Raw genomic sequence first — 25,874 nt, 5'->3', positions numbered from 1 at the left:
TTTTTGTAAATGGGCAAAATAATGGCTTGTTTGACCTGAGTAAATATCCCACCAGACATTCACTTGAGAATTTAATGAGCTTTTGTTATTCTCTTTGAAAGGATTGGATCCATAGGTCATTTGCATCTTTAACATGTTTCAAGCATGCATATCCATTTTAAACCATTTGTAGAATGGGTAAAATAAAGGCTTGTTTGACTTTTATTGTTTACGGGATGAAGGGAGAGCGAAAACTCTTTTTAGTTTTTATAGGGAGAGTGAAAACTTAAAGTTTTGATTTAAGAAAAAAGTATACATTTCAAATGGAAATGCACTATGCACAAATGTAGACAGAGATAATTCCTAAGAGTGTCTGTAATTTTTAGGGATTGTAAACACTTTTTAGTTTTTAAAGGGAGAGCGAAAACTCAAAGTTTTGATTTAAGAAAAAAGTATACATTTAAAATGGAAATGTACTATGCACAAATGTAGAGAGAGATAATTCCTAAGAGTGTCTGTAATTTATAGGGATTGAAAAATCTTTTTTGTTTTTATATATTTTGTTTTGGAATTGTTAGGACAAGAGGGAGGCGAAGGATTTTTTAATTAGCATTGACTCCCAATCCATTAGTCATTTCTTACAAAAATATAGCCCGTTACGCATGATAAATCACTTTACAATCATCTATGATAGTTAGATCAGCCTTTTGAAAATGGGCAAAAAAATGGTTTGTTTGACTCGGGTAAATATCCCACGACACGTTCACTTGAGAATTTAATGAGTCTTTGTTATTCTCTTTAAAAGGTTTGGATCCAAATGTCATTTGCATCTTTAACATGTTTCAAGCATGTATAAACATTTTTTAAACAAGTGTAGAAGAAATCTATTTCTTATAAAATTTCATCCTATTAGGGTTGAACTAGTGGAATTCCCTAAACTTGGATAAAAAACTTTTGTGTTCTTTTGTGGTGTGCGAATAAATTTTCTTTACTTATATTTGTTGTTGTTTTCAATTTTTTCCAAACAAAAACTCTAAAATTTTCATTTTCTTGTGATCTTTTCGCCTTTTTTTTTTTACGAGATGAAGGGTGAGTGAAATCTCAAAGTTTTGATTTTAGAAAAAAGTATACATCTAATGAGTGTTTGCAGTTTTAGGGATTGTAAGCTCTTTTCAGTTTTTATATCTTAGGTTTTTGCACAAATATAGCCTGTTACGCATGATAAATCACTTTACAATCACCTATGATTGTTTGGTGAGCTTTTTCTGAATGGGCAAAATAATGGCTTGATTGACTCGGGTAAATATTCCACCGAACGTTTGCTTGAGAATTTAAATAAACTCTGAAATTTTCTTTTTTTTTTATCTAATTGCCTCTTTTGTTTACAGGATGAAGGGAGAGCGAAATCTTAAAGTTTTGACTTATGAAAAAGTATACATGTAAAATGGAAATGCACAATGCACAAATGTAGAGAGAGATAATTCCAAAGCGTGTCTGTAGTTTTTAGGGATTGTACACTCTTTTTATTTTTTATATATTAGTTTTTGCAATCGTCGGGAAATGGGGGAGGTGGGGGATTTTTAACTGAGCATTGACTCCCAATCCATAAATCATTTCTTACAAAAATATTGCCCGTTACGCATGATAAAGCACTTTACAATCATCTAGGATTGCTATTTCAGCTTTTTTTAAATGAGAGGGTAAATTTCCCACCACACGTTCACTTGTGAATTTAATGAGAGGGTGTGATTCTCTTTAAAAGGTTTGGATCCATAGGTCAATTTCATCTTTAACATGTTTCAAGCTCAATTTCATCTTTAACATGTTTCAAGCTTGCATATCCATTTATAAAACATGTGTAGAAGAAATATCTTTCTTATAAAATTCCAAGCTATTATGGTTGAACTAGTGGAATTTCCGAAACTTGGATAACGAAACTTTTGTGTTTATTTGTGGTGTGCGAATAAATTTTCTTTGGTTACATTTAATGTTATTTTAAATTATTTCCATACATAAACTCTAAAATTTCATTTTTGTTTGATCTATTTTGACTTTTTTGTTCACAAGATGAAGGGAGAGCGAAATCTTAAAGTTTTGATTTAAGAAAAAAGAATACCTCTAAAATTGAAATGCACAATGCACAAATGTTGAGAGAGATAATTCCAATGAGTATCTGTAATTTTTAGGGTTTGTAAACTCTTTATAATTTTTAGATATTAGGTTTTGCAATTGTAGGGAAAAGTGGGCAGCGGGTGATTTTTAACTGAGCATTGACTCCAAATCCATAAGTCATCTCTTACAAATAATATAGCCCCTTACGCATGATAAATCACTTTACAATGATCTATGATTGTTTGGTCTGGTTTTCGTAAATGGGCAAAAATAATGGCTTGTTTGACTCGGGTTAATATTCCACTGTATGTTCACATGAGAATTTATTGAACTTTTTTTAGTCTCTTTAGAAGGTTTGGATCCATAGGTCATTTGCATCTTAAACATGTTTCAGTAATGCATATCCATTCTAAAAACATGTGCAGAAGAAATTTCTTTCTAATAAAATTCCAAGCTATTAGGGTTGAACTAGTGGAATTTCCCAAACTTGGATTACAAAACTTTTTGGTTCATTTGTGGTGTGTGAATAAATTTTCATTACTTACATTTGATTTTTTTAAAATTTTTTTTCGTACATAAACTCTAAAATTTTCATTTTGTTGTGTTCTATTTGCCTTTTTTGTTTACAGGATGAATCGAGAGCGAAAACTCAAAGTTTTGATTTAAGAAAAAGGTATAAATCTAAAATATAAATTCACAGTGAAAAAATATAGGGAGAGATAATTCCAAAGAGTGTATGTCATGTTTAGGGATTGTAAACTCTTATTAGTTTTTATATATTAGTTTTTGCTATCGTTGGGAAAAGGGGGAGGCGGGGGATTTTTAACTGAGTGTTGACTCCCAATCCGTAAGTTATTTCTTACAAAAATATAGGCCATTACACATGATAAATCACTTTACAATCATCTATGATCATTAGGTTAGCTTTCTATAAATGGGCAAAATAATGGCTTGTTTGACTCGGGTAAATATCCCATCGCAAGTTCACTAAAGAATTTAATGAGCATTTGCTATTCTCATTAAAATGTTTGGATTCATAGGTTATTTGCATCTTTAACATTTTTCAATCTTGCATATCCATTGTTAAAACATGTGTAGAATAAATCTCTTTTGTAAAAAAATCCAAGCTATTAGGGTTGAACCAGTGGAATTTCCAAAACTTGGATAAAAAAAATTTTGTGTTCATTTGTGGTGTGCGAATAAATTTCCTTTACTTATATTTTTTTTTAAATTTTTTCCATACATAAAATCTAAAATTATCATTTTGTTGTGATCTTTTTGCCTTTTTTTTATGGGATGAAGGAAGAGCGAAATCTCAAAGCTTTTATTTAAGGAAAAAGAATACATCCAAAAAGGTAATGCACAATGCACAAATGTAGAGAGAGATAATTCCAAAGAGTTTTTGTAATTTTTAGCTATGGTAAACTCTTTTTAGTTTTTATATATTAGGTTTTCCAATCGTTGGGAAAAGGGGGAGGAAGGGGATTTTTAACTGATCATCGACTCGCAATTCGTAAGTCATTTCTTACAAAAATATAGCCCGTTACGCATGATAAATCACTTTACAATAATCTATTATTATAAGGTCAGCTTTTTGTAAATGAGCAAAATAATGGCTTGTTCGAGACGAGTAAATATCCCACCGCACATTCACTCGAGAATTTAATGAGTGTTTGTTATTCTCTTTAAAAGGTTTGGATCCATAAGACATTTGCATCTTTAACTTGTTCCAATCATGCATATCCATTTTTAAAACATGTGTGGAAGAAATCTTTCTTATAAAATTCCAAGCTATTAGGGTTGAAGTAGTGGAATATCAGAAACTTGGATAACAAAATTTTTTTTTTCATTTGTGGTGTGCGAATAAATTATCTTTACTTATTTTTGTTGTTGTTTTAAATGTTTTCCTTACATAAACTCTAAAATTTTCATTTAGTTGTGATCTATTTGAGTCTTTTGTTTACGGTATGAAGGGAGAAAGAAAACTCAAAGTTGTGCTTTAAGAAAAAAGTATACATCTAAATTGGAAATGCACAATGCACAAATGTAGAGAGAGATAATTCCAAAGAGTCTCTGTAATTTTTAGGGATGATTAATTCTTTTTAGTTTTTATATATTTGGTTTTGTAATCGTCGGGAAAATAGGGAGGCGAGGGATTTTTAACCGAGCGTTGAGTCACAATCCATGTCATTTCTTACAAAATATAATATGTTACGCATGATAAATCACTTTACATTCATCAATGATTGTTAGGTCAGCTTTTTGTGAATGGGCAAAATAATGGCTTGTTTGACTTGGGTAAATATCCCATCGCACAATCACTTGAGAATTTAATGAGTGTTTGTTATTCTCTTTAAAAGGTTGGGATCCATAGGTCATTTGCATCTTGAACATGTTTCAAGGATGCATATCCATTTTTAAAACACGTGTAGAAGAAATCTCTTTCTTATAAAATTCGAATCTCTTAGGAATGAACTAGTGGAATTTCCCAAACTAGGATAACAAAACTTTTGTGTTCATTTGTGGTGTGCGAATAAATTTTTCTAACTTACATTTGTTGTTGTTTTAAATTTTTTCCATACATAAACTCTAAAATTTTCATTTAGTTGTGATATTTTTGCCTTTTTTGTTTACGAGATGAAGGGAGAGCGAAAACTCTAAGTTTTGATTTAATAAACAAGTATCCATCTAAAATGGAAATGAACAATGCACAATTGTTGAGAGAGATAATTCCAAAGAGTGTCTGTAATTTTTAGGGATTTGAAACTATTTTTAGTTTTTATATATTAGTTTTTTAAAACGTCAGGAAAAGGGGGAGGTGGGGGATTTTTAATTGAGCGTTGACTCCCAATCCATAAGTCATTTCATACAAAAAATATAGCCCGTTACGCATGATAAATCACTTTAAAATCATCTTTGATTGTTAGGTCAGGTTTTTTTCAATGGGCAAAATAATGGCTAGTTTGACTCAGGTAAATATCCTATTGCACGTTCACATGAGAATTTAAAGAGAGTTTGTCATTCTCTTTAAAAAGTTTGGATCCGTAGGTCATTTGCATCTTTATCATGTTTCAAGCTGGCATATTCATTTTTAAAACATGTGTAGAAAAAATCTCTATCTTAAGAAACTCCAAGCCATTAGGGTTAAACTAGTTGAATTTCCGAAAATTGGTCAACAAAATTTTTGTGTTCAATTATGGTTTGAAAATAAATTTTCTTTACTTATATTTGTTGTTGTTTTAAATTTTTTCCAAACATAAACTCTAAAATTTTCATTTTGTGTTGATCTATTTGCCTTTTTTGTTTTCAGGATGAAGGGAGAGTGAAATCTCAAAGTTTTGATTTAAGAAAAAAGTATACATGTAAAATGGAAATGCACAATGAAAAAATATTGAGTAATATAATTCCAAAGAGTGTCTGTAATTTTTAGGGATTGTTAACTCTTTTTAGATTTAATATATTAGTTTTTGCAATAGTCGGGAAAAGGGGGAGGCGGGGGATTTTTAATTGAGCATTGAGTCGCAATCCATAAGTAATTTCTCAAAAAAATATAGCCCGTTACGCATGATAACTCACTTTACAATCATCTATGATTGTTAGGTCAGCTTTTTGTGGATGGAAAAAATAATGGCTTGTTTGACTCAGGTAAGTATCCCACTACACGTTCACTTAAGAATTTAAAGAGCGTTTTTTATTCTCTTTAAAAAGTTTTGCTCCATAGGTCATTTTCATATTTAGCATGTTTCAAGCATTCATATCCATTTTTAAAACATGTGTAGAAGAAAATCTTTCTTATAAAATTCCAAGCAATTAGGGTTGAACTAGTGGAATTTCCCAAACTTGGATAACAAAACTTTTGTGTTCAATTGTGGTGTGCGAATAAATTTTATTTACTTATAGTTTTCTTTGTTTTAAATTTTTTCCATGCACAAACTCTAAAATTTTCATTTTGTTGTGATCTAATTGCCTTTTTTGTTTACGAGATGAAGGGAGAGCCAAATCTCAATGTTTTTATTTAAGAAAAAAATATACATGTAAAATGGAAATGCACAATGCACAAATGTAGAGAGATGTAATTCGAAAGAGTGTCTATAATTTTTACGGACTGTAAACTCTTTTTAGTTTTTATATATTAGTTTTTGTAATTGTCGGGAAAAGGGGGAGGTAGGGGATTTTTAACTGAGCGTTGACTCACAATCCATATGTCATTTCTTACAAAAATATAGCCCGTTACGCATGAGAAATCACTTTATAATGATCTATGATTGTTAGGTCAGCTTTTTGTCAATGGGCAAAATAATGGCTTGTTTGACTTAAGTAAATTTTCCAACACACATTCACTTGAGAATTTAATGAGCGTTTGTTATTCTCTTTAAAACGGTTTGGATCCATAGGTCATTTGCTGCTTTAACATGTTTCTAGCATGCATATCCATTTTTAAAACATGTGTAGTAGAAATCTCTTTCCTATAAAATTCCAACCTATTAGTGTTGAACTATTGAAATTTCCCAAACTTGGATAACAAAACTTTTGTGTTCATTTGTAGTATGCGAATAAATTTTCACTACTTATATTTTTTGTAGTTTAAAATTTTTTTCATACATAAACTCTAAAATATTTCATTTTGTTGTGATCTATTTACCGTTTTTGCTTACGGGATGAAGGGAGAGCGAAATCTCAAAGTTTTGATTTATGAAAAAAGTAAACATCTAAAATGGAATGACACAAAGCACTAATGTAGAGAGATAATTCCAAAGAGTTTCAGTAGTTTTTAGGCATTGCAAGCTCTTTTTATTTTTTATATCCCAGGTTTTGCAATCGACGGGAACAGGGTAGGCAGGGGATTTTAAATGAGTGTTGACGCCCAATCCATAACTCAATTCTTACAAAAATGTAGCCCACTACGTATGATAAATCACTTTATAGTCATCTATCATTGTTATGTCGGCTTTTTTAAAATGGGCAAAATAGTGGCTTGTTTGACTCGGGTAAATTTCCCACCACACATTCACTTGAGAATTTAATGAGTGTTTGTTATTCTCATTAAAAATGTTTGGATCCATAGGTCATTTTCATCTTTAACATGTTGCAAGCATGCATAAACATTTTTAAAACATGAGTAGAAGAAATCTCTCTCTTATAAAACTTCAAGCTATTAGGGTTGAATTAGTGGAATTTCCCAAACTTGGATAACAAAACTTCTGTGTTCATTTGTGGTGTGCAAATAAAATTTCTTTGTTTATAATTTTTGTTGTTTTAAATTTTTTCCATACAAAACTCTAAAATTTTCATTTTTTTGGGTTCTATTTTGTCTTTTTTGTTTACAGAATGAAGGGAGAGGGAAATCTTAAAGTTTTGATTTATGAAAAAAGTATACATCTAAAATTGAAATTTACAATGTACAAATGTAGAGTGAGATAATTCCGAAGAGTGTCTGTAATTTTAGGGTTTGTAAACTCTTTTAAGTTTTTATATATTAGGTTTTACAATTGTAGGGAAATGGGGGTGGCGGGGGATTTTGCATCTTTAACATGTTTCAAGCGTGCATGTCAATTTTTAAAGCATGTGCAAAAGAAATCTATTTCTTATAAAATTACTCTCAATTAGGGTTGAACTAGTGGAATTTCCCAAACTTGGAAAACAAAACTTTTGTGTTCAATTGTGGTGTGGGAAAAAAATTATTTACTTATATTTGATGTTGTTTTAAATTTTTTCCTTACATAAACTCTAAAATTTTTGTTTTTTTGTGATGTATTTGCCTTTTTTGTTTACGGGATGAAGAGAGAGAGAGAAAAATCAAAGTTTTAATTTAAGAAAAAAATATACATCGAAAATGGAAATGCACAATGCATAAATGTCAAGATAGATAATTCCATTGAGTGTCTATAATTTTTAGGGATTGTAAACTCTTTTCATTTTTTATAAATTAGGTTTTGCAGTCGCTGGGAAATGAGGGAGGCGGGGGATTTTTAACTGAGAGTTGACTCCCAATCCATAAGTCATTTCTTACAAAATATAGCCCGTTACACATGATAAATCACTTTAAAATCATCTATGATTGTTAGGTCAACTTTTTATTAATGGGAAAAATAATGGCTTTTTTGACTCGAGTAAATATCCCACCGCACTGTCACTTGAGAATTTAATCAGCGTTTATCATTCTCTTTAAAAGGGTTGGATTCATAGGTCATTTGCATCTTGAACATGTTTCAAGCATGCATATCCATTTTTAAAACATGTGTACAAGAAATCTCTTTCTTATAATATTCCAAGCTATTTGGGTTGAACTAGTGGAATTTCCCAAACTTGGATAACAAAAACTTTGTGTTCATTTGTGGTGTGCGAATAAATTTTCTTTACTTATATTTGTTGTTGTTTAATTTTTTTTTCATTCATAAACTCTCAAATTTTCATTTTGTTGTGATCTATTTGCCTTTTTTGTTTACGGGATGAAGGGAGAACAAAATCTCAAAGTTTTTATTTAATAAAAAATATACATCTAAAATTTAAATGCATAATGCACAAATGTAGAGTGAGATAATTCCAAAGAATGTCGCCACTTTTTAGGGTTTGTAAACTCGTTTTAGTTTTTATATATTAGGTTTTACAATTGTAGGGAAAAGGGGGAGGCGGGGGATTTTTAACTGAGCATGGATTTCCAATCCATAAGTCATTTCTTACAAAAATATAGCCCATTTCGCATGATAATTCACATTACAATCATCTATGATTGTTAGGCAGCTTTTTGTAAATGGGCAAAACAATGGCTTGTTTCACTCGGGTAAATATCCCACCGCACGTTCACTTGAGAATTTAAAGAGCATTTTTTATTCTATTTAAAAGATTTGGATCCATAGGTCATTTGCTTCTTTAACATGTTTCAAACATGCATATCCATTTTTAAAACATGTGTAGAAGAAATCTCTTTCTTATGAAATTTCACCCTGTTAGGGTTGAACTAGTAGAATTTCCCAAACTTGTATAACAAAAATTTTGTGTTCATTTGTGGAATGCGAATAAATTTCCTGTCCTTATATTGGTTGTTGTTTTAAATATTTTCCATATATAAACTCTAAAACTTTCATTATATTGTGATCTATTTTCCTTTTTTGTTTACGGGATGAAGGGAGAGCGAAAACTCGAAGTTTTGATTTAAGAAAAAAGTATAAATCTAAAAAGGAAATGTATAATGACCAAATTTTGAGAGAGATAATTTCAAAGAGTGTCTGTAATTTTTAGGGATTGTAAACTCTTTTTAGTTTTTATATATTAGGTTTTGCTATCGTCGGGAATAGGGGGAGGCGGGGCATTTTTCATTTAGCATTGACTCCCAATCCATAAGTCATTTCTTAAAAATATAGCCCATTACGCATGATAAATCACTTTACAATCATCTATGATTGCTAGGTCAGCTTTATATAAATCGGCAAAATATTGGCTTGTTTGACTCGAGTAAATATCCCACCGGATGTTCACATGAGATTTTAATGAGCGTTTGTTATTCTCTTTGAAAGGTTTGGATCCATAGGTCATTTGCATCTTTAAAATGTTTGAAGCATGCATATCCATTTTTAAAACATTTGTAGAAGAAATCTCTTTCTTATAAAATTCCAAGCTATTTGGGTTGAACTAGTGGAATTTCAAAAACTTGGATAAAAAAACTTTTGTGCTCATTTGTGGTGTGTGAATAAATTTTCTACACTTATATTTATTGTTGTTTTAAATTTTTTCCTTACCTAAACTCTAAAACTTTAATTTTTTTGTGATGTATTTGTCTTTTTTGTGTACGGGAAGAAGGGAAAGCAAAAACTCAAAGTGTTGATTTAAGAAAAAAGTACACAATTCAAATGGAAATGCACTATGCTCAAATGTAGAGAGAGATAATTCCTAAGAGTGTCTATAATTTTTAGGGATTGTAAACTCTTTTTAGTTTTTATATATTAGGTTTTGCAATCGTTGGGAAAAGAGGGGGGAGGGGGGGGGGGGGGCTGTTTATCATAGCATTGACTCCCAATCCATTAGTCATTTCTTACAAAAATATAGCCTGTTACGCATGACAAATCACTTTACAATCATCAATGATAGTTTGGTCAGCTTTTTGAAAATGGGCCAAAAAATGGTTTGTTCTACTCAGGTAAATATCCCACTGAACGTTCACTTGAGAATTCAAGGAGCGTTTGTTATTTTCTTTAAAAGGTTTTGATCCATAGGTCATTTGCATCTTTAAAATATTTCAAGCATGCATAAACATTTTTAAAACACGTGTAGAAGAAATCTCTTTCTTATAAAATTCCTTCCTATTAGAGTTGAACTAGTGGAATTTCCTAAACTTGGATAACAGAACTTTTGTGTTCATTTGTGGTGTGCGAATAAATTTTCTTTACTTATATTTGTTGTTGTTTTCAATTTTTTCCATACAAAAACTCTAAACTTTTCATTTTCTTGTGATCTATTTTCCTTTTTTGTTTACGGGATGAAGGGATAGTGAAATTTCAAAGTTTTAATTTATGAAAAAAATATACATCTAAAATGGAAATGAACTATGCACAAATGTAGAGAGAGACAATTCCAAAGAGTGTCTGTAGTTTTTAGGGATTGCAAGCTCTTTTTAGTTTTTATATCTCTGGTTTTGCAATCATTAGGAAGAGGGGGAGGTAGGTGATTTTTAACTGAGTGTTAACTCCCAATCCATAAGTCATTTCTTACAAAAATATTTCCCATTACGCATGATAAATCACTATACAATCACTTATGATTGTTAGGTTAATTTTTTGTAAATGGGCAATATAATAACTTGTTTGACTCGGGTAAATATCCCACCGCATGTTCACTTGAGAATTTAATCAGTATTTTTTATTCTCCTTAAAAGGTTTGGATCCATAGGTCATTTGCATCTTTAACATGTTTCAAGCATGTATATCCATATTTAAAACATGTGTAGAAGAAAACTCTTTCTTATAAAATTTCAAGCTATTTGGGTAGAACTAGTGGAATTTCCAAAACTTGGATAACAACATTTTTGTGTTCAATTGTTGTGTGCGAATAAATTTTCTTTAGTTATATTTGTTGTTGTTTTAATTTTTTTCCGTACATAAACTCATAAATTTTCATATTTTGTGATCTAATTGCCTTTTTTTTTTTACGGGATGAAGGGAGAGCAAAATCTCAAAGTTTTGATTTAAGAAAAAAGTATACATGTAAAATTGAAATGCACAATGCACAAATGTAGAGAGATATAACTCGAAAGAGTTTCTGTAATTTTTAGGGATTGTAAACGGTTTTTAGTTTTTATATATTAGTTTTTCAACCGTCTGGAAAAGAGGGAGGCGGGGGATTTTTAACAGAGCATTGACACGCAATCCATAAGTCATTTTTTACCAAAATATAGCCCGTTACTCATGATAAATCACTTTATAATGATCTATGATTGGTAGGTCAGCTTTTTGTCAATGGGCAAAATAATGGCTTGTTTGACTCAGGAAAATTTTCCACCGCACATTCACCTGGGAGTTTAATGAGCGTTTGTTATTCTCTTAAAAAAGGTTTGGATCCATAGGTCATTTGCATCTTTAACATGTTTCTAGCTTGCATATCCATTTTTAAAACATGTGTAGTAGAAATCTCTTTCTTAAAAAATTCCAACCGTAATGTGTTGAACTATTGAAATTTCCCAAACTTGGATAACAAAACTTGTGTTCATTTGTGGTGTGCGAATAAATTTTCACTACTTATATTTATTGTAGTTTTTAATTTTTTCCTTACATAAACTCTAAAATATTTCATTTTGTTGTGATCTATTTGCCTTTTTTGTTTACGGGATGAAGGGAAAGCAAATCTCAAAGTTTTGATTTAAGAAAAAAGTAAACATCTAAAATGGAAAGGCACAAAGCATAAATTTATGGAGAGATAATTCCGAAGTGTGTCAATAGTTTTTAGGGATTGTAAGCTCTTTTTAGTTTTTATATCACAGGTTTTGCAGTCGTTGTTAAAAGGGGGAGGCGGAGAAATCTATGATTGACTCCCAATCCATAAGTCATTTCTTAAAAAAAATATCCCGTTACGCATGATAAAATACTTTATAGGCATCTATGATTGTTAGGTCAACTTTTTCATAATGGGCAAAATAATGGCTTGTTTGACTCGGGTAAATTTCCCACCGCACATTCACTTGAGAATTTAATGAGTGTTTGATATTCTCTTTAAAATTTTTTGGATCCATAGGATATTTTCATATTTAACATGTTTCAAGCATCCATAAACATTTTTAAAACATCTGTAGAAGAAATCTCTTTCTTATAAAATTCCAAGCTATCAGGGTTAAACTAGTGGATTTCCCAAACTTGGATAACAAAACTTTTGTGTTCATTTTCTGTGTGTGAATAAATTTTATTTACTTATATTTATAGTTGTTTTAAATTTTTTCCATTCATAATCTCTCAAATTTTCATTTTGTTGCGATCTATTTGCCTTTTTTGTTTACGGGATGAAGGGAGAGCGAAATCTTAGTTTTTATTTAAAAAAAAAGTATACATCTAAAATTTAAATGCACAATGCACAAATGTAGAGAGAGATAATTCCAAAGAATGTCTCTAATTTTTAGGGTTTGTAAACTTTTTTTTGTTTTTATATTAGGTTTTACAATTGTAGGGAAAAGGGGGAGGCGGGGGATTTTTAACTGAGTTATGACTTCCAATCCATAAGTTATTTCATAAAAAATATAGCCTGTTATGCATGATAAATAACATTACAATCATCTATGATTGTTAGGCAGCTTTTTGTAAATAGGCAAAATAATGGTTTGTTCTTCTCGGGTAACTATCCCACCGCAGGTTAACTTGAGAATTTAACGAGTGTTTTTTATTCTCTTTAAAAGGTTTGGATCCATAGGTCATTTGCCTCTTTAACATGTTTTAAGCATTCATATCCACTGTTAGAACATGTGTAGAAGAAATCTCTTTCTTATAAAATTCTAAGCAATTAGGGTTTAACTAGTGAAATTTCCCAAACTTAGATAAAAAAAAAATTGTGTTCATTTGTGGTGCGCGAAATTTTTTTCGATACAGACATTTGTTGTTGTTTTAAATTTTTCCATCCATAAACTCTAAAATTTTCATTTTGTTGTGATCTATTTGCCTTTTTTGTATTCGGGATGAAGGGATAGCGAAAATCAAAGTTTTGATTTAAGAAAAAAGTATACATCTAAAATAGAAATACGCAATGCACAAATGTAGAGAGAGATTATTCCAAAGAGTATCTGTATTTTTTAGGGATTGTAAACTCTTTTTACTTTTTATATATTAGTTTTTTCAATCGTCGGGAAAGGGGGGAGGTGAGGGATTTTTAACTGAGCATTGACCCCCAATCCATAAGTCATTTCTTACAAAAATATAGCCCGTTACACATGATAAATCACATTACAATCATCTATGATTGTTAGGCAGCTTTTTGTAAATGGGGAAAATAATGGCTTGTTTCACTCCGGTAAATATCCCACTACACATTCACTTGAGAATTTAAAGAGCGTTTGTTATTCTCTTTAAAAGATTTGGATCCATAGGTCATTTGCATCTTTAACATGTTTCAAGCATGCATATCCATTTTTAAAACATGTGTAGAAGAAATCTCTTTCTTATAAAATTTCACCCTGTTTGGGATGAACTAGTGGAATTTCCCAAACTTATATAACAAAAATTGTGTGTTCATTTGTGGTGTGTGGATCAATTTCCTTTCCTTATAATTTTTTTGTTTTAAATTTTTTCCATATATAAACTCTAAAACTTTCATTTTGTTGTGATCTATTTGCCTTTTTTGTTTACGGGATGAAGGGAGAGCGAAAAACTCAATGTTTTGATTAAATAAAAAAGTATAAATCAAAAAAGGAAATGCACAATGGCCAAATGTTGAGAGAGATAATTCCGAACGGTGTCTGTAATTTTTAGGTATTTTAAACTCTTTTTAGTTTTTATATATTAGGTTTGCTATCGTCAGGAAAGGGGGAGGCGAGGCATTTTCCACTTATCGTTGACTCCCAATCCATAAGTCATTTCTTAAAAATATAGCCTGTTACGCATGATAAATCACTTTACAATCTTCTATGATTGCTAGGTCAGCTTTTTGTAAATGGGCAAAATAATGGCTTGTTTGACTCGAGTAAATATCCCACCGGACGTTCAGTTGAGAATTTAATGAGCGTTTGTTATTCTTTTTGAAAGGTTTGGATCCATAGGTCATTTACACATTTAACATGTTTCAAGCATGTATATCCATTTCTAAAACATATGTAGAAGAAATCTCCTTCTTATAAAATTTCAAGCTTTTTGGGTTGAACTAGTGGAATTTCAAAAACTTGGATAAAAAACCTTTTGTGTTCATTTGTGGTGTGCGAATAAATTTTCTACATTTTATTTATTTTTGTTTTAAATTTTTCCTTACCTAAACTACAAAATTTTAATTTTTTTGTGATTTATTTGCCTTTTTTATTAATGGGATGAAGGGAGAGCGAAAAACTCAAAGTGTTTATTTAAGAAAAAAGTATACATTTAAAATGGAAATGCACATTGCACAAATGTAGAGAGAGATAATTCCTAATAGTGTCTATAATTTTTAGGGATTGTAAACTGTTTTTAGTTTTTATATATTAGGTTTTGCAATTGTTGGGAAAAGAGGGAGGTGGGGGATTTTTAACATAGCGTTGACTCCCAATCCATAAGTCATTTCTTACAAAAAATATAGACCATTACGTATGATAAATCACTTTACAATCATCTATGATAGTTAGGTCAGCTTTTTGAAAATAGGCAAAAAATGGTTTGTTTGACTCGTGTATATATCCCACTGCACGTTCACTTGAGAATTTGATGAGCATTTGTTATTCTCTTTAAAATGTTTGGATCCATAGGTCATTTGCATCTTTAACTTGTTTCAAGCAGGCATAAACATTTTTAAAACACGTGTAGGAGAAATCTCTTTCTTATAAAATTCCATCAAATTAGGGTGAACTAGTGGAATTTCCTAAACTTGGAAAACAAAACTTTTGTGTTCATTTGTGGTGTGCGAATAAATTTTATTTACTTATATTTTTTGTTGTTTTCAATTTTTTTCCATACAAAAACTCTAAACTTTTCATTTTCTTGTGACCTATTTGCCTTTTTTGTTTACGGAATGAAAGGAGAGCGAAATTTCAAAGTTTTGATTTAAGAAAAAATTATACATCTAAATTGAAAATGCAAAATGTACAAACGTAGAGAGAGACAATTCCAAAGAGTGTCTGTAGTTTTTAGGGATTGTAAGTTCTTTTTAGTTTTTATATCTCAGGTTTTGCAATCGTCGGGAAAAGGGGGAAGCGGGGATTTTTAACAGAGTGTTGACTCCCAATTGACAAGTCATTCCCTAAAAAAATATAGCCTGTTACACATGATAAATCACTTTACAATAATCTATGATTATTAGGTCATATTTTTGTAAATGGACAAAATAATGGCTTGTTTCACTCGGGTAAATATCCCCCCGCACGTTCACATGAGAATTTAATGAGCGTTTGTTATTCTCTTTAAAAAATTTGGATCCATAGGTCATTTGCATCTTTAACATGTTTCAAGCATGCATATAAATTTTTCAAACATGTGTAGAAGATATCACTTTCTTATAAAATTCATAGCTATTAGGGTTGAACTAGTGGAAGTTCCAAAACATGGATAACAAAACTTTGGTGTTCATTTATGGTGTTCGATGAAATTTTCTTTCCTAACATATGTTGTTGTTTTAAATTTTTTCTATACATAAAATCTAATATTTTCATTTTGTTGTGATCTATTTGCTTTCTTTCTTTATGGGATGAATACAGAGAGAAAAATAAAAAATTTTATTTAAGAAAAAAGAAAGCATCTAAACTGGAAATGCACAATGCACAAATGAGGAGAGAGATAATTCCAAACCATGCCTGTAATTTTTAGGGGTTAAACTCTTTTTAGTTTTTATATATTAGTTTTTGCAATTGTCGGGAAAAGGGGGAGGTGGGGGATTTTTAACAGAGTGTTGACTCCCAATCGACAAGTCATTTCCTAAAAAAATATAGCCTGTTACGCATGATAAATCACTTTACAAGAATCTGTGATTGTTAGATTAGGTTTTTGTAAATGGCCAAAATAATGGCTTGTTTCACTCGGGTAAATATCCCACCGCACATTCACATGAGAATTTAATGAGCGTTTATTATTCTCTTTAAAAAGTTTGGATCAATAGGTCATTTGCATCTTTAACATGTTTCAAGCATGCATATACATTTTTAAAACATTTGTAGAAGATATCTCTTTCTTATAAAATTCATAGCTATTAGGGTTGAACTAGTGGAAGTTCCCAAACATGGATAACAAAACTTTGGTGTTCATTTATGGTGTTCGATTAAATTTTCTTTACTAACATATGTTGTTGTTTTAAATATTTTCTATACATAAACTCTAATATTTTCATTTTGTTGTGATCTATTTGCCTTCTTTCTTTATGGGATGAAGACAGAGAGAAAAATTAAAAATTTTATTTAAGAAAAAAAGAAAGCATCTAAAATAGAAATGCACAATGCACAAATGTGGAGAGAGATAATTGCAAACTGTGCCTGCAATTTTTAGGGGTTGTGAACTCTTTTTAGTTTTTATATATTAGTTTTTGCAATTGTCGGGAAAAGGGGGAGGCGGGGGATTTTTAACTGAGCGTTGATGCCTAATCCATTAATCATTTCTTACAAAAATATAGCCCGTTACTCATGATAAATGACTTTACATTCATCTATGATTCTTAGGTCAGCTTTTTGTGAATGAGAAAAATAATGGTTTGTTTGACTCGGGCAAATATCCCACCTCACGTTCACTTGAGAATTTAATGAGCATTTTTTATTCTCTTTAAAAGTTTTGGATCCATAGGTCATTTGCATCTTTAACATGTTTCAAGCATGTATATCCATTGTTAAAACACGTGTAGAAGAAATTGCTTTCTTATGAAATTCCAAGCTATTAGGGTTGAACTAGAGGAATTTCTCAAACTTGGATAAAAAAACTTTTGTGTTCATTTGTGGTGTGCAAATAAATTTTCTTTAATTATAATTGTTGTTGTTTTAAATTTTTTCGGTACATAAACTCTAAATTTTTTTTTGATCTAGTTGCCTTTTATTTTTACGGGATGAAGGGAGAGAGAAATCTCAAAGTGTTGATTTAAAAAAAATAATACATCTAAAATGGAAATACACAATGCACAAAGGTAGAGAGAAATAATTCCAAAGAGTGTCTATAATTTTTAGGGATGGTAAATGCTTTTTAGTTTTTATATATTAGGTTTTGCAATCATCGGGAAATGGGGGAGGCGGGTTTTTTAACTGAGCATTGACTCGCAATCCATATGTCATTTCTTACAAAAATATAGCCCGTTACGCATGATAAATCACTTTAAAATCATCTATGATTGTTAGGTCTGATTTTTGTAAATGGGCAAAATAATGGCTTGTTCGACTCGGGTAAATATCCCACCGCACATTCACTTGAAAATTTAATGAGCGTTTGTTATTCTCTTTAGAAGGTTAGGATCCATAGGTATTTTGCATCTTTAACATGTTTTAAGCATGCATATCCATTGGTAAAACATGTGTAGAAGAAATCTCTTTCTTAAAAAATTCAAAGTTATTAGGGTTGAACTAGTGGAATTTCCTAAACTTGGATAACAAAACTTTTGTGTTCATTTGTGGTGTGCCAATAAATTTTCTTTACTTACATTTTTTGTTGTTTTAAATTTTTTCCATACATATACTCTCAAATTTTCATTTTGTGGTGATCAATTTGCCTTTTTTGTATACGGGATGAAGGGAGAGTGAAAACTACATGTTTTGATTTGAGAAAAAAGTATACATCTAAAATTGAAATGCACTATGCACAAATGTAGTGAGAGATAATTCTGAAGAGTGTCTATAATTTTTATTGATTGTAAACTCTTTTATGTTTTTATATATTTGTTTTTGCAATCGTCAGAAAAAAGGTGGGGTGGGGAATTTTTAACTGAGTGTTGACTCCCAATCCGTAAGTCATTTCTTAAAAGAATATAGCTAGTTACACTTGATAAATCACTTTACAATCATCTATGATGGTTAGGTCAGATTTTTGCAAATGGGCAAAATAATAGCTTGTTCGACTCACGTAAATATCCCACCGCAGGTTCACTTGAGAATTTAACTAGCGTTTGTTATTCTCTTTAAAAGGTTTGGATTCATAGGTCATCTACCTCTTTAACATGTTTTAAGCATGCATATCCATTGTTAGAACATGTATAGAAGAAATCTCTTTCTTATAAAATTCTAAGCAATTAGGTTGAACTAGTGGAATTTCCCAAATTTGGATAACAAAACTTTTGTGTACATTTGTGGTGTGCGAATAAATTTTTTTTACTTACATTTGTTGTTGTTTTAAATTTCTTCCATACATAAACTCCAAAATTTTCATTTTTTTATGATCTATTTGCCTTTTTTGTATACAGGATCAAGGGAGAGCGAAAACTCAAAGTTTTAATTTAAGAAAAAATTATACATCTAAAATGGAAATGCGTAACGCACAAATGTAGAGAGAGATTATTCCAAAGAGTATCCGTATTTTTTAGGGACTGTAAACACTTTTTAGTTTTTAAATATTAGTTTTTACAATCGTCAGGAAAAGGGGGAGGCAAGAGATTTTTAACTGAGCGTTGACTCCCAATCCATAGGTCATTTCTTAAAAAAATATAGCCCATTACACATGATAAATAACATTACAATCATCTATGATTGTTAGGCAGTTTTTTGTAAATGCGCAAAATAATGGCTTGTTTCACTCGGGTAAATATCCCACCGCACGTTCACTTGAGAATTTAAAGAGCGTTTTTATTTTCTTGAAAATATTTGGATCCATAGGTCATTTGTTTCTTTAACATATTCCAAGCATGCATATCCATTTTTAAAACATGTGTAGAAGAAATCTCCTTCTTATAAAATTCCACCCTGTTAGGGTTGAACAAGTGGAATTTTCGGAACTTGTATAACAAAAGTTTTGTGTTCATTTGTGGTGTGCGAATAAATTTATTTTCCTTATATTTGCTGTTGTTTTAAATTTTTTCCATATGTAAACTCTAAAACTTTCATTTTGTTGTGATCTATTTGCCTTTTTTGTTTACGGGATGAAGGGAGAGCGAAAACTCAAAGTTTTGGTTAAAGAAAAAAGTATAAATCTAAAAAGGAAATGCACAATGCTCAAATGTTGAGAGAGATAATTCCAAAGTATGTCTGTAATTTTTAGGGATTGTAAACTGTTTTTAGTTTTTGTATATTAGGTTGTTCAATCATCGGGAAAAGGGGGAGGCGGGCATTTTTCACTTAGAGTTGACCCCCAATCCATAAGTCATTTCTTCAAAATATAGCCCATTACGCATGATAAATCACTTTACAATCTTCTCTGATTGCTAGGTCAGCTTTTTGTAAATGGGCAAAGTAATGGCTAGTTTGACTCGAGTGTATATCCCACCGGATGTTCAGTTGAGAATTTAATGAGCGTTTGTTATTCTCTTTGAAATGTTTGGATCCATTGGTCATTTACATCTTTAACATGTTTCAAGCATGCATATCCATTTTTAAAACATTTGTAGAAGAAATCTCTTTCTTATAAAATTCCAAGCTATTTGGGTTGAACTAATGGAATTTCAAAAACATGGATAAAAAAACTTTTGTGTTCCTTTTTGGTGTGCGAATAAATTTTCTACACTTATATTTATTGTTGTTTTAAATTTTTTCCTTACCTAAACTCTAAAATTTTTATTTTGTTGTGAGGTATTTGCCTTTTTTATTTACGGGATGAAGGGAGAGCAAAAACTCAAAGTTTTGATTTAAGAAAAAAGTATACATTTAAAATGGAAATGCACTATGCACAAATGTAGAGAGACATAATTCGTAAGAGTGTCTGTAATTTTTAGGGATTGAAAATTCTTTTTAGTTTTTATATATTAGGTTTTGCAATCGTTGGGAAAAGAGGGAGGTGGGGGATTTTTCACATAGCGTTGACTCCCAATCCATAAGTCATTTCTTACAAAAATATAGCCCGTTATGCATGATAAATCACTTTACAATCATCCATGATAGTTAAGTCAGCTTTTTAAAATGGCCAAAAAAATGGTTTGTTTGACTCGTGTAAATATCCAACCGCACGTTTACTTGAGAATTTAATGGGTGTTTGTTATTTTCTTTAAAAGATTTGGATCCATAGGTCATTTGCATCTGTAACAAGTTTCTAGCATGCAAAAACATATTTAAAATACGTGTAGAGGAAATCTCTTTCTTATAAAATTCCATCCTATTTGGGTTGAACTAGTGGAATTTAATAAACTAGGATAACAAAACCTTTTTGTTCATTTGTGGTGTGCGAATCAATTTTATTTACTTATATTTGTTGTTTTTTTCAATTTTTTCCATTCAAAAATTCTAAACTTTTCATTTACTTGTGATCTATTTGCCTTTTTTGTTTACAGGAAGAAAGGAGAGCGAAATCTCAAAGTTTTTATTTAAGAAAAAAATATACATCAAAATGCAAATGAACAATGCACAAATGTAGGGAGAGACAATTCCAAAGAGTGTCTATAGTTTTTAGGTATTGTAAGCTCTTTTTAGTTTTTATATCTCAGGTTTTGCAATCGTCGGGAAAAAGGGGAGGCGGGGGATTTTTAACAGAGTGTTGACTCCCAATCCACAAGTCATTTCCCACAAAAATATAGCCTATTACACATGATAAATCTCTTTACAATAATCTATGATTGTTTGGTCAGGTTTTTGTAAATGGCCAAAATAATGGCTTGTTTCACTCGGGTAAATATCCCACCGCACGTTCACTTGAGAATTTAATGACCATTTGTTATTCTCTTTAAAAAGGTTGGATCCATAGGTCATTTACATCTTTAACATGTTTCAAGCATGCATATACATTTTTAAAACTTGTGTAGAAGAAATCTCTTTCTTATAAAATTCCAAGCTATTAGGGTTGAACAAGTAGAAGTTCCCAAACTTGGATAACAAAACTTTTGTGTTCATTTATGGTGTTCGATTAAATTTCTTTACTGACATATGTTGTTGTTTTAAATTTTTTGTATACATAAATTCTAAAAATTTCATGTTGTTGTGATCTATTTGCCTTCTTTCTTTACGAGATGAAGATAGATCGAAAAATTTAAAATTTTATTTAAGAAAAAAGAAAGCATCTAAAATGGAAATGCACAATGCACAAATATATAGAGAGATAATTCCAAATTGTGCCGGTAATTTTTAGGGATTGTAAACTCTTTTTATTTTTTATATATTAGTTTTTGCAATTGTGGGAAAAGGGGGAGGCGGGGGATTTTTAATTGAGCGTTGACGCCTAATCTATTAATCATTTCTTAGAAAAATATAGCCCGTTACTCATGATAAATGACTTTACATTCATCTATGATTCTTAGGTCAACTTTTTGTAAATGAGAAAAATAATGGCTTGTTTGACTCGGGCAAATATTCCATCGCACGTTCAATTGAGAATTTAATGACCGTTAGTTATTCTCTTTAAAATTTTTGGACCCATAGGTCATTTGCATCTTTAATATGTTTCAAGCATGCATATCCATTGTTGAAACATGAGTGGAAGAAATCTCTTTCTTATAAAATTCCAAGCTATTAGGGTTGAACTAGAGGAATTTCCCAAACATGGATAAAAAAACTTTTCTGTTCATTTGTGTTGTGCGAATAAATTTTCTTTACTTATAATTGTTGTTTTTTTAAATTTTTTCCATGCATAAACTCTAAAATTTTAATTTTTGTTTTATCTATTTGCCTTTTATTTTGACGAGATGAAGGGAGAGAGAAATCACAAAGTGTTGATTTAAAAAAAAAAATACATCTAAAATGAAAAGGCACAATGCACAAAGGTAGAAAGAAATAATTCCGAAGAGTGTCTGTAATTTTTAGGGATGGTAAACTCTTTTTAGTTTTTATATATTAGGGTTGGAAATCATTGGGAAATGGGGGAGGCGGAGGATTTTTTATTGAGCATTGACTCGCAATCCATAAGTCATTTCTTACAAAAATATAGCCCGTTACGCATGATAAATCACTTTACAATCATCTATGGTTGTTAGGTCAACTTTTTGTAAATAGGCAAAATAATGGCTTGTTCGACTAGGGTAAATATCCCACCGCACATTCACTTGAGAATTTAATTAGCATTTGTTATTCTCTTTAAAAGGTTTGGATCCACAGGTCATTTGCATCTTTAACATGTTTCAAGCATGCATATCCATTGGTAAAACATGTGTAGAAGAAATCTCTTTCTTAAAAAAATTCTAAGTAATTAGGGTTCAACTAGTGGAATTTCCCAAACTTGGATAAAAAAAATTTTGTGTTTATTTGTGGTGTGCGAATAAATTTTCTTTACATACTTTTTTTGTTTTTTTAATTTTTTTCCATACATATACTCTCAAATTTTCATTTTGTGGTGATCTATTTGTCTTTTTTGTTTATAGGATGAAGGGACAATGAAATCTCAAAGTTTTTATTTAAGAAAAAAGTATACATCTAAAATGGAAATGCACAATGCACAAAAGTAGAGAGAGATAATTGCTAAGAGTGTCTGTAATTTTTAGGGTTTGTAAACTCTTTTAAGTTTTATATAATAGGTTTTGCAAAAGTAGGAAAAAGGGGGTAGTGGGGGAGTTTTAACTGAGCATTGACTCGCAATCCATAAGTCATTTCTTACAAAAATATAACCCGTTACGCCTAATATATCACTTTACAATAATCTAAGATTGTTAGGTCAGCTTTTTGTAAATGGGCAAAATAGTGGCTTGTTTAACTCGGGTAAATACCGCACTACATGTTCACTTGAGAATTTATTGAACGTTTGTTATTCTCTTTAAAAGGTTTGGATCCATAGGTATTTGCATCGTTAACATGTTCAATCATGCATATCCATTTTTAAAACATGCGTAGAAGAAATCTCTTTGTTATAAAATTCCAAGTTATTTGGGTTGAACTAGTGGACTTTCCATAACTCTAATTACAAAACTTTTGTGTTCATTTGTGGTGTACAAATAAATTTTATTTACTTACATTTGATGTTTTTTTCCATACATAAACTCTAAAAGTTTCATTTTATTCTGATCTATTGGCCTTGTTTGTATACGAGATGAAGGGAGTGCGAAAACTCAAAGTTTTGATTTAAGAAAAAAGTTTACATCTAAAATTGAAAATCACAATACGCAAATGTACAGAGAGATAATCCCAAAGAGTGTCTATAATTTTTATGGATTGTAAACTCTTTATAATTTTTATATATTACTTTTTGCAATCGTGGGGAAAAGGGGGAGGCCGGGGATTTTTCACGGAGTGTTGACTCCCAATCCATAAGTCATTTCTTACAAAAATATAGCCCATTATGCATTATAAATCAATTTACAATCATCTATGATTATTAGGGAAACTCTTTGTAAATGGCCAAAATAATGGCTTGTTTGACTCTGGTAAATATCCCACCGCACGTTCACTTGAGAATTTAATGAGCGTTTGGTATTCTCTTTAAAAGGTTTGGATCCGTAGGTCATTTGCATCTTTAACATGTTTGAAGCATGCATATTGATTGTTAAAACATGTGTCAAAGAAATCTCTTTCTAATAAAATTCCAAGCTATTAGGGTTGAACTAGTGGAATTTCCCGAACTTGGCTAACAAAACTTTTGTGTTCATTTGTTGTGTGTTAATATATTTTATTTGCTTACATTTGTTGTTGTTATAAATTTTTCCAAAGTTAAACACTAAAATTTTCATTTTTTTGTGATCTAGTTTTTTTTTGTTTACGGGATGAAGGGAGAGTGAAAACTCAAAATTTTGATTTAAGAAAAAAGTATATATATAATGGAAATGCACAATTCACTAATGTAGAGAGATATACCAAAGAATGTCCATAATTTTTAGGTATTGTAAACTCTTTTTAGTTTTTAAATATTAGTTTTTACATTCGTCGGGAAAAGGGGGAGGCATGCGATTTTTTACTGAGCGTTGACTCTCAATCCATAAGTCATTTCTTATAAAAATATAGCCCGTAACGCATGATAAATCACTTTACAATCATTTATGATTGTTAGGTCAGCTTTTTTTAAATGGGCCAAATAATGGCTTGTTTGACTCTGGTAAATTTCCCACCGCACGTTCACTTGAGAATTTATCGAGCGTTTGTTATTCTTTTCAAAAGGTTTGGATCCATAGGTCATTTGCATCTTTAACATGTTCCAAGCAAGCATATCCATTAAGAAAAAAGTATATATCTAAAATGGAAAGGCACAATGCAAAAATGTAGAGAGAGATAATTCCATAGAGTGTCTATAATTTTTAAGTATTGTAAACTCTTTTTAGTTTTTATATATTAGTTTTTGCTATTGTCAAGAAAAGGGAGAGGTGGGGAATTTTTAACTGAGCGTTGACTCCCAGTATATAGTCATTTCTTACAAAAATATAGACCGTTAAGCCTGATAAATCACTTTACAATCATCTATGATTGTTTGGTCAGATTTTTGTAAATGGGCAAAATAATGGCTTGTTTCACTCGGGTAAATATCCCACCGCATGTTCACTTGTGATTTTAATGAGCATTTGTTATTCTTCTTAAAAGGTTTGGATCCATAGGTCATTTACATCTTTAACATGTTTCAAGCATGCATATCATTTTTAAAACATGTGTTGAAGCACTCTTTTTCTTATAAAATTCCAAGCTATTAGGGTTCAACTAGTGGAATTTCCCAAACTCTGACAACAAAACTTTTGTGTTCATTTGTGGTGTGCGAATAAATTTTATTTACTTCTATTTTTTGTTGTTTTAAATTTTTTCCATACATAAACTCTTAAATTTTCATTTGTTGTCATCTATTTGCCTTTTTTTGTTTATCGTATGAAGAAAGAGAGAAATCTCAAAGTTTCGATTTAAGAAAATAGAATACATCTAAAATTGAAATGCACAATGCACAAATTATAGTGAGGTAATTCTAAAGAGTGGCTGTAATTTTTAATGATGGTAAACTCTTTTTAGTTTTTATTTATTAGGTTTTGCAATCGTCAGGAAAAGGGGGAGGCGGGAGATTTTTAACTTAGCATTGAATTGAAATCCATAAGTCATTTAGTACAAAAATTTAATTTGTTATGCGTGATAAATCACTTTACAATCATCTATGATTGTTAGGTCAGGTTTTTGTTAATGGGCAAAATAAAGGCTTTTTTGACTCAGGTAAATATCCCGCCGAACGTTCACTTGAGAATTTAATTAGCGTTTGTAATTCTCTTTAAAAGTTTTGGATCCATAGGATATTTGCATCTTTGACATGTTTCAAGGATGCATATCCATTGTTAAAACATGTGTAGAGAAATCTCTTTCTTATAAAATTTTAAGCTATTAGGGTTGAACTAGTTGAATTTCCCAAACTTGGATAACAAAAGTTTTGTGTTCATTTGTGGTGTGCGAATAAATTTTTTTCACTAACATTTTTTGTTGTTGTAAATTTTTTCCATACATAAACTCTTAAATTTTCATTTTGTTGTGATCTATTTGCCTTTTTTGTATACGAGATGAAGGGAGAGCGAAAACTGAAAGTTTTGATTTAAGAAGAAAGTATACATCTAAAAAGGAAATGCACATTGCACAAATATAGAGAGAAATAATTCCAAAGATTGTCTGTAATTTTTAGGGATTGTAAACTCTTTTTTTTATTTTATATATTAGT

The sequence above is a fragment of the Aristolochia californica genome, unplaced genomic scaffold (genome assembly GCF_029961685.1).
Source record: "Aristolochia californica isolate CCGP_79_NKW_82.1479 unplaced genomic scaffold, dmAriCali1.0.hap1 SCAF_1, whole genome shotgun sequence".
Taxonomy (NCBI): Eukaryota; Viridiplantae; Streptophyta; class Magnoliopsida; order Piperales; family Aristolochiaceae; genus Aristolochia; species Aristolochia californica.
Note: the sequence above shows the minus strand (reverse complement) of the source record.